Below are 9,315 nucleotides of genomic sequence, written 5' to 3'. Positions count from 1 at the left end.
AAGCTCTTAAAAAGAATGCCATGAGGATGATCAACAAATACTGTTCTCCTGGATGAGGATTATTACCATCAGCTCCATTTTTCAGATGAGAAAACTGAGACTTAGACAGGTTACATAATTTTCCGAAGGTCACTCCCTACTGAATGTAGGAGTGGGGATCTGACAGCCACCTAATCACACGCAAGAACAGCATTCTCTCCTCCGTTCTCCTCCATGGCCCCCTGTGACTCCCAGGAGACCTCCCCAGCTCTGCAGTCCCCAGGGCCCTGGTGTCCATAACTCGAGGAAGGGGAAGGGCCATGAGATCTTGGGCTTTCTCACTCTCTGAAAATGAGCAAGTGAAAATGAGACTTTGCTTAGAAGTATAAATAAATGCGACATTTATTGCCTATCAAATATGAGAAGCAGTTTCTCTGTTTAACGTGTTAGTATCAGTGTCCCTTGTTATTCAAACTCTCCCTATTGAGCTCGAGAATCAAAGTCAGATAACTTTGTCGATAAATCCTTTCCTCTCTGCACCCTTGCTACTCACTGTCTCAAGACCCAAACTCACTGGGACAAGGCGCTGGCCTCCTGATTCTAGCCTGGTGTCTGCCTCTCACTGCGCACATCGGGAGCCAGAGAGCAGAGGAGGGGCGGCTGTGAGTGCACAGAGCACACACGTGCGATGGGATTGCCCCCGCCCCGCCCCATTATCTCTGTGGGTGTGATGATGAGAAGTTTTCACCTTTCCAGTGAGCTGCTGTGCTGCTTGGACTTTCACAGGCCTGTTTACGTGATGGATTTTCGTAAATACCGCCGTCAGTGGAGGCCTCTTGTCCCCATCTCGGGAACCATAACCCAGATTCCCAAAGGGGAGCTTGCCCTCATGGATGGAAACTGAGGCCCTCAGAGATGCCATCGGCCTTGATCCCTTGCTCCTATTCAAAGATCTCGACATTACCGGAGATTCCTTGGGGCAGCCGGACATGCCTGTGTTGAGGAAGCGTCCACTCACACGCCGTGGGAACGTTGTAGATTTGGCTGTGATGCAAACACTCCCTGTGAGGCCCCCGGTGCCCAGGGCCCATTGCTGGGTGCTTTGGAGGGTGGGAGGTGGAGGCGTTTCCGTTTTGCTTGGGGGATCAGCATCACCCTTTCTTTCTCCTTTTCCTCTGGGCTGGTGCTCAGATGGTGAGAGCACAGTGCTGATGAGGTGGGCCCTGGGGTGGAACCCACGGCCCCCTCTGACTCCCAGGAGACCTGGCCAGCTGCAGCGGCCCCCGTGGACCAGCAGAGGGACAAGAGAGGAGCTGACGTGGAGGAGCCGAGGCCCACTGGGGGCTCCGGGAGAGTCCGTCCGCCTGTGGACAGCAGCTCGGGGCTTCAGCTGCTTCCGGAGAGGAAACACCGCTCCCTAGACTGAGGCATCGTTCTGGTTAAAAAAAATAAAATAAAATAAAGTTGGTTTTTTTCACCTTCATGTAAATTTTTGTTTGTAACAATATGTTAGTTGTGACAGTTACCACTATTTTTTTTTTTTACATTTTTGAAATTATTTTTAGAGATGGGCTTTCACTATGTTGCCCAGGCTGGTCTCAGACTCCTGGCCTCAGTGGTCCTCCCACCTTGGCCTCCCAAAGTGCTGGGACTACAGGTGTGAGCCGTGGCAGCTGGCCTGTTTTCCTTTATACTACAGATGTTATCTGAAGCTTTAAAGCCTCCTGGAGTGAGAGCTAGCTCATAACCACGCTGTTTGGAGAGAAGAGAACTACCTGGAATTCTTGTTCTCCAAAGATGTGGAATTATCATCCCAACAACAGCCGTCCCTCGCTCTGTCCTGAGGACCCTCAGGTGTGGCCCATCCACCCCCTCAGTGTTTCCCTCTGTCCTGGGGACCCTCAGGTGTGGCCCATCCACCCCCTCAGTGTTTCCCTCTGTCCTGGACCCTCAGGTGTGGCCCATCCACCCCCTCAGTGTTTCCCTCTGTCCTGGGGACCCTCAGGTGTGGCCCATCCATCCCCTCAGTGTTTTTCCTCCCACGTTCTCTATTTTTTCCCACGTTCTCTATGTTTTGTTTCCAATCTTCCCACACAGGTGGAAAGAGGAGGGGATCCCATTGCCTGTGAGGAGGACACGGCTCCTGGGTGGGCCCTGCAGATTGTGAAGTTCAAGTCACAGCTCCTGGGAAGGTCTCTGTGTGTCAAGATCATGGGGGCGAGACAGATGCAGGGACCACACTCTGCCCTGCTCTGTACCTCTGAGTGTTGATCCAGCTGCCTTGTGACCAGGGCACTTGGAAGAACCATGGACCCTACAAGAGGGCAGGTTCGGAGAGCAAGATGAGCACGCTTGAGGGATTAACGTGTAATTTGAACAACTGCCTTGCAAACTGCGTGAGGGCGTGCAGGCGTGTGTCTGTGCGTGTGTGTGCCGGGAGGATGTTTAGCAGCCTCACGGAGGGGTAACTGACATACAAGAGAACAAGGCCAGGCGTGGTGGCTTATGCCTGTAATCCTAGCACTTTGGGAGGACGAGGCGGGTGGATCACTTCAGGTCAGGAGTTCGAGACCAGCCTGACAAACATGGTGAAACCCCGTCTCTACTAAAAATACAAAAAATTAGCCAGACATGGTGGTGCATGCCTGTAATTCCAGCTACTCTGGAGGCTGAGGCAGGATAATCACCTGAATCTGGGAGGCGGAGGTTGCAGTGAGCCAAGATCGCGCTACTGCACTCCAGCCTGGGCAACAAGAGTGAAACTCTATCTCAAAAAAAAAAAATTTCTTTTTTGATCAGTGTTAACACACGTACACACCCGCAAAACCATGACAATAGTCAAGACCAAGAGCAGCACGACTCCCAAAGCTTCCTCGAGCTTCTTTGGAATCCCTCCCTATGGCCCCTCCCACCCCACCCCATCCCAAGCAGCCACTGATTTGCTTTCTGTCACAGTCAGTAGATTTGCAATTTCCTTAATACCATTTCTGAGCCCAGGAGGCAAATACTTTCTTTTTATCCAGTGGAACTTTCATGGCATGCGTAAGCTTTTGAATTCAGAGGGTGAGAGAATGAGAAAGAAAAGGCTGGTCTGGGTCACTCCTGGGAGGCCTGGCCCTAACCACAGTGTGGCTCATGTGCCCTGGAGCCCCTGTGCACAGGACAGCCCTGACTGCCCTTCTACAAGCTTTGTAGCTCCCCATTACCTTTCCTGGACCAGCTGGGACAATCTCAAACTTTTCACCAATTCTGACATCTAAACAACTCATGCCAGAGACAGGCGCTGTGGAACCAGCAGGTGCGACCTCACCTCCGGTCCCCGGAACACTGAGCTGTTAAACGAAAGGTGCGTCCTTCCTTCTCCCTTCCCAGGGAGAATGCTCTGCTCTTCTTCCTGCTGGATCCCTCCTCTACCTGCTTCTCTCCCACCTCTTGCAGCCCCTGGAGCCCCATGGCGATGCAGGCAGGCTCATCTGTACCCTCATTCTGTTTGCAGAACCACGTGTCTGGCCTGGCTCTGCCCAAGGACACCACAGCTTCTCCATTCCTCATGCTCTGTCCCTGTGGGGTGCAGGTGGGGCTGGGATGGGGCACCCACCTGGCCCACGGTGGCATCAGGCCCACTCTCTCTAATGCAGGAAGCGTTTCAGATGCCGGGAGCCATGGAAATTGTCCTCATCCTGATCATATCCTGGCTTGGCAAATGATGATGAAGACAGTTTTCCCACAAGATAGACGTAGCCTCTGGGACAGTGCCTCATTTATTTTCTAGCACAAAATAGGCATTAGAACAGTGGGACTTTGTGGGCGTATGGAGATTTTTAAGGCTCCTTAGGAGGCATGTAAAAATGTCCTCAATAAGACAAAACACTATCCCCAAAGAAAATGATTGATACGTTGGGTGATAGTAAAATTAAGAATTTTTCATCAATAAGAGAGTAAAGAGATGGGGCGGGTGTGGTGGCTCATGCTGTAATCCCAGCACTTTGGGAGGCCAAAGTGGGAGGATCACTTGAGGTCAGGAGTTAGAGAACAGCCTGAGCAACTTAGCAAGATCTTGTCTCTATCAAAAATGAAAAATTAGCTGGGCGTGGTGGTGCATGCCTGTGGTTCCAGATACTTGGGAGGCTGAGGCAGGAGAATCACTCGAGCCTGGGAGGTTGAGGCTGCAGTGAGCCATGATTGTACCACTGCACTCCAGCCTGGGTGACAGGGTGAGACTCTGTCTCTTAAAAAAAAAAAAAGAGGTGGGGCCAGGCACGGTGGCTCAAGCCTGTAACCCCAGCACTTTGGGAGGCCGAGATGGGCGGATCACGAGGTCAGGAGATCGAGACCATCCTGGTTAACACGGTGAAACCCCGTCTCTACTAAAAAAAATACAAAAAACTAGTCAGGCGTGGTGGCAGGCGCCTATAGTCCCAGCTACTCGGGAGGCTGAGGCAGGAGAATGTCGTGAACCCGGGAGGCGGAGCTTGCAGTGAGGTGAGATCCGGCCACTCCACTCCAGCCTGGCCGATAGAGTGAGACTGTCTCAAAAAAAAAAAAGAGGCAGGACTGGAGAAGGGTGAAAAGATAAATCACGGGTAGAGTATAAAGAGAATTCCTACACATTAATAAGAAAAATGCATGTGGGGCTTAACACCTAGGTGACGGGTTGATAAGTGCAGCAAACCACCATGGCACATGTTTACCTGTGCAACAAACCTGCACGTTCTGTACATGTGTCCCAGAACTTAAAGTAAAATAATTTTTGTTTTGAGTCAGTCTTGCTCTGTCATCCAGGCTGGAGTGCAGTGGTGTGATCTCGGCTCACTGCAAGCTCTGCCTCCTGGGTTCCCACCATTCTCCTGCCTCAGCCTCCCATGTAGCTGGGACTACAGGTGCCCGCCACCACACCTGGCTAATTTTTTGTATTTTTTAGTAGAGACGGGGTTTCACTGTGTTAGGCAAAATGGTCTCGATCTCCTGACCTCGTGATCCGCCCACCTCGGCCTCCCAAAGTGCTGGGATTACAGGTGTGAACCACTGGGCCCGGCCTAAAGTAAAATAAAATTTTTTTAAAAATTAAGAAAACAGCTGGCAGACCGATAGGACAATGGGTGAAATAAATGAAGAGGGACAAAAAAGGGAAGGAAGAAAGAGAGGGAGGAGGGAGGAAGCGAGAGGAAAGAACAAATGAACATCCAAATGGCCAAAAGGTATATAAAACATGCTCAACCTTGTAAGCCATCAAATTTAAACCATAGTGAGAAACCAATATTACACCTACCAGAATGGCTAAAATTAAAAACACTGTTGATACCAAGTTTGGGCAAGAATGTGGAGTAACTGAAACTTCATATACTGCTTTTGGGAATGTAAAATAGCACAACTACTTTGGAAAACCCTTGGGTAATACCTACTAAAGGAGACCGCACCTGTGATCCCCACACTCCACTCCTATGCATAGACCCAAAAGAACTGTGCACTGTACATGTGTTCACCAAATGATGTGCACTAGAGTGTTTTATCAGCACAATTCACAGTAGCCCCAGCTTCCAACAGGAGAATGGATAAGTACCTCTCAGTGTATTTATAGAGTAAAATTCTTACAGCACTGAAAATGGATGAACAGCTGCCATGCACAGTTGGTGAATCTCAGCAACATAACGCTGAGCAGAAGAAGCCAGACACAAATGAATGCGTACTGCACGATTCTGTTTCTGTGAAGCTCTAAAACAAGCAAAAGAAACATCTGGTGAGAAGTCAGGATAGCAATTATCTTAGTGCTCTGGGGGAGGGTGGCTCTGGTAATATTCTATTTCTTGATCTGAGGGCTGGTGTCCAGATATATTCACTCTATGATAATTTACCAAGCTGCCCGCTGGAGATTGGTGGTTTCTCTGTATGTATATTGTACTTCAATTAAAAAAAGTAGTCAACAACAAAAACCTAACAATCAAATTAAGAAATGAGCAAGGCCAGGTGCGGTGGCTCACACCTGTAATCCCAGCACTTTGGGCGGCTAAGGCGGGCAGATCACCTGAGGACAGGAGTTCACAGACCAGCCTGGCCAACATGGTGAAACCCTGTCTCTACTAAAAATACAAAAATTAGCAGGGCGTGGTGGCATGTGCCTGTAATAGCTCTTCGGGAGGCTGAGGCAGGAGAATTGCTTAGCCCAGGAGGTGGAAGTTGCAGTGAGCCGAGATCGCGCCACTGCACTCCAGCCTGGGTGACAGAGTGAGACTCTGTCGTTAAAAAAAGAAAAAAAGCAAATGAGGAAAGGACTTGAACAGACATTTCTCCATACTCAGCATCACTAATCATTAGGGAGATGGAAATGACAATGAGATACCATTTCACTCCTGCTACATTGACTAATATCAAAGAAAATCAGAAAATAACGAATGTGGGTGAGGATGTGGAGAAACTGGAACCGTTGTGCACTGCTGGTGGGAATGTAAAATAGCGCCGCCCCTCTAGGAAACAGTATGGCAGTTCCTCGAGAAATTATACCTAGGGACGCTCCAGCAATTCCACTTCTGGGTATATATCCCCCCAAAATTGAAAGCAAGGAAATAAAGAGACACTCGCCCGCCCATGTCCATAGCTGTGTTATTCACAGTAGATAAAAGGTGGGAGCAACTCATATCCATGGACAGACGAAGGGATCAATAACATGTGGTATGTACATACAATGGAATATTATTCAAACTTACAAAAAAAGGACGTTTGGACCCAGGGCTCAACATAATGAAACTTGAGGACCATGCTGAGTGACATAAGGCAGACACAAAGGGACAAATATTGTATGTTTCCACTTATATGAGGTACCTAGTATACTTCATAGAGACACAAAGTAGAATGTGTCTCTGTGAAGCATACAGGGGCATACTTGAAGTATACTAGGTATGGTAGGACGCAGGGGCTAGAGGGAGGAAGGAAAGGGGAGTGGCTGTTTTAACAGGCAGAGTTTCAGTGGGGATGAGGAAGGAGCTCCGGAGATGATGGAGGTGATGGTAGCACACATCAATCGAAGGTTCTTAACATTACTGAAGACTTGAAATGATGACGATGGGAAATTTCATGTTATACATATTTTATCACAACTTTTCAGGTAGTTGCCTTTTTAAAAAGTTCCTTTAGAGTTTGTTTTCCTCCTTGACATGCATATTTGAATATTGGAGACAAAATTTCTGTACTGTTCTTGGTCAACAAAATGTTTTGTACAAGTTTCAGGTGGAGGCCAGGCGCAGTGGCTCACGCCTATAATCCCAGCACTTTGAGAGGCCGAGGTGGGTGGTCAGGAGTTCAAGACCAGCTTGGCCAACATGGTGAAACCCCATCTCTACTAAAAACACAAAAATTAGCCGGGTGTGTTGGTGCACACCTGTAGTCCTAGTTACTTGGGAGGCTGAGGCAGGAGAACTGCTTGAACCTGGGAGGCGGAGGTTGCAGTGAGCTGAGATCACACCAATGCACTCCAGCCTGGGTGACAGAGCAAGACTCTGTCTCAAAAATAAAATAAAATAGTAAAATTTAAAATTCAGGACCTCCTCACCAGAGCCATACTTTGAGTACACAGTAGCCATATGTCTATACCGCAGAAAACATTTCCATCCTCCCAGAACCTTCTGTCATGCAGCTTCTGTGAGCCTGACATCGATTCTGTTCACTGAACTCATCTAGCTCAAGGCACATGCATCAAAGCTGGAATTTCAGGGTTATCGGACTGCGGGTGAGAGCCGTAATGGTCCAGTGGAAGTGTAAAGTTGGAAGGGAATGGCTTCAGCTCCTCCCTCTCACCTGAAGGCTCTCAACTGTGAAGTGTGCCTTGTTGACAGCCTCTGAATCCACAGAGCACAGGGAGAATCTGAGGACACAGAGGACAGAGCAGGGGACCTTGTGTCCTCCACGTGGTTGCACACAGAGTAGAAGAGCTGGGTGAGTAACTTTCTGGAATCACCTTTCTGCTGATGTTTGTGTCTCTACAGATGGGCTCAAGAACAGCCTGCCTGAGTGCAGCCATGAGGATGAAGCCTCTTCAGCTAGAGAAGGCACTCCAGGTGGGGCCCGTGCAGAGGGTTCTTGTGGGTCAGTAGGATGGAGACTATGAAATCAGTAAATGGAAAAGGAAATAGGTGTACGTGCAGAAGTCTGATTTATTCCTTTTTTTTTTGGAGATAGGATCTTACTCTGTCACCCAGGCTAGAGTGCAGTGGTGCCACTGTGGCTCAACCTCCATCTCCCGGGGCTCAATCAATCCTTCCACCTCAGCCTCCAGAGTAGCTGAGAATACAGGTGCATGCCACTACACCTGGCTAAGTTTTGTACTTTCTGTAGAGACAGGGTTTTGCCATGTTGCCCAGGCTAGTCTTGAAATCCTGGACTCAAGTGATCTGTTCACCTCGACCTCCCAAAGTGCTGGGATTATAGGCATGAGCCACCGAGCCCGGCCTCCTTTTATATTTTAATTAAGACCAAGTCCTAAGAGGTTGTGTTTGCACGGACATTGTGTGTGCTCTGCTTGTCATATTCAGTTCTTGCTCTGGTGTTTTAAGATGACCTTTTGCAGCAAACCAGACCTTTCCTGCCTGTGCCACAGAAAACACTAAATCCTTGGGTTTTGATGGGTTGGCATCCTTTGTGAATGTGGGTGTGGTGTTTGGTGCCATGCAGGGAGTGATGTGGGACACAGCCCCTCACAGCCCCTAAGTCTCCCTGGAGACAAAGTCTGTGTGTGTCAGGAGGTGGGAGGAGTCCACCCTCTCCCTCTGCACTCTTGGGACCAGCAGCAGCACCTTCCTGTCCCGTCCTCACCATCGGCTCCAGGTTGAAGGGCGCTCACAGGGTTGGATGATGCAGAGAATCCTTCCTCTGGGATTAATATGTACCCGCCCCCCACCATAGAGACACGAGGGGAAACCCATGCCTGAGCACATTCCTGGCCTTCACGCCTCACCCAATACCAAATCCCTGGGTTAGGAATGAAGCCTGAATTGGGTTTCGTTTGAGAAGTCAGTGTCCAGCTGTCACCAAGGCTCTCCATGGCCAGCAGGAATCCTAGGGGACATGCATGGAGGGGCTGCTGTGTCGCTGCAGGCACTGGCTCTCACCCTCCCGGTGACCTGGCTCCGGGAATCCACCACACGCAGGACAGGGCCACCGGGCAGCTGGCACGGGGGTCACTTTTTTGTCACGCCCTTTGCTCTGGCCCGACAGCCTTGTTCTGTTCCCCGCGATGCCATCAGGCCAGCTTGTTCCCTGTGTCAGGCTGGCCAGGTGCCCTCCCGCCCAGTCCTCCCACAGCTCAGGCAAACCCTGGCAGGACCCCTTCATTCATGTGCTAACAAC

General features: G+C 49.7%; 1 pseudogene; it reads left to right on the top strand.

Moving 5' to 3' along the window:
• The first annotated feature begins 667 nt into the window (after nucleotides 1-667).
• On the top strand, nucleotides 668-8,676 carry LOC105546740 (annotated as a pseudogene).
• The last annotated feature ends 639 nt before the right edge of the window (nucleotides 8,677-9,315 follow it).

This window comes from Mandrillus leucophaeus, unplaced genomic scaffold (genome assembly GCF_000951045.1).
Source record: "Mandrillus leucophaeus isolate KB7577 unplaced genomic scaffold, Mleu.le_1.0 Scaffold366, whole genome shotgun sequence".
In the NCBI taxonomy this organism is placed as follows: domain Eukaryota; kingdom Metazoa; phylum Chordata; class Mammalia; order Primates; family Cercopithecidae; genus Mandrillus; species Mandrillus leucophaeus.
This window is presented reverse-complemented; position numbering and strand designations above follow the sequence as displayed.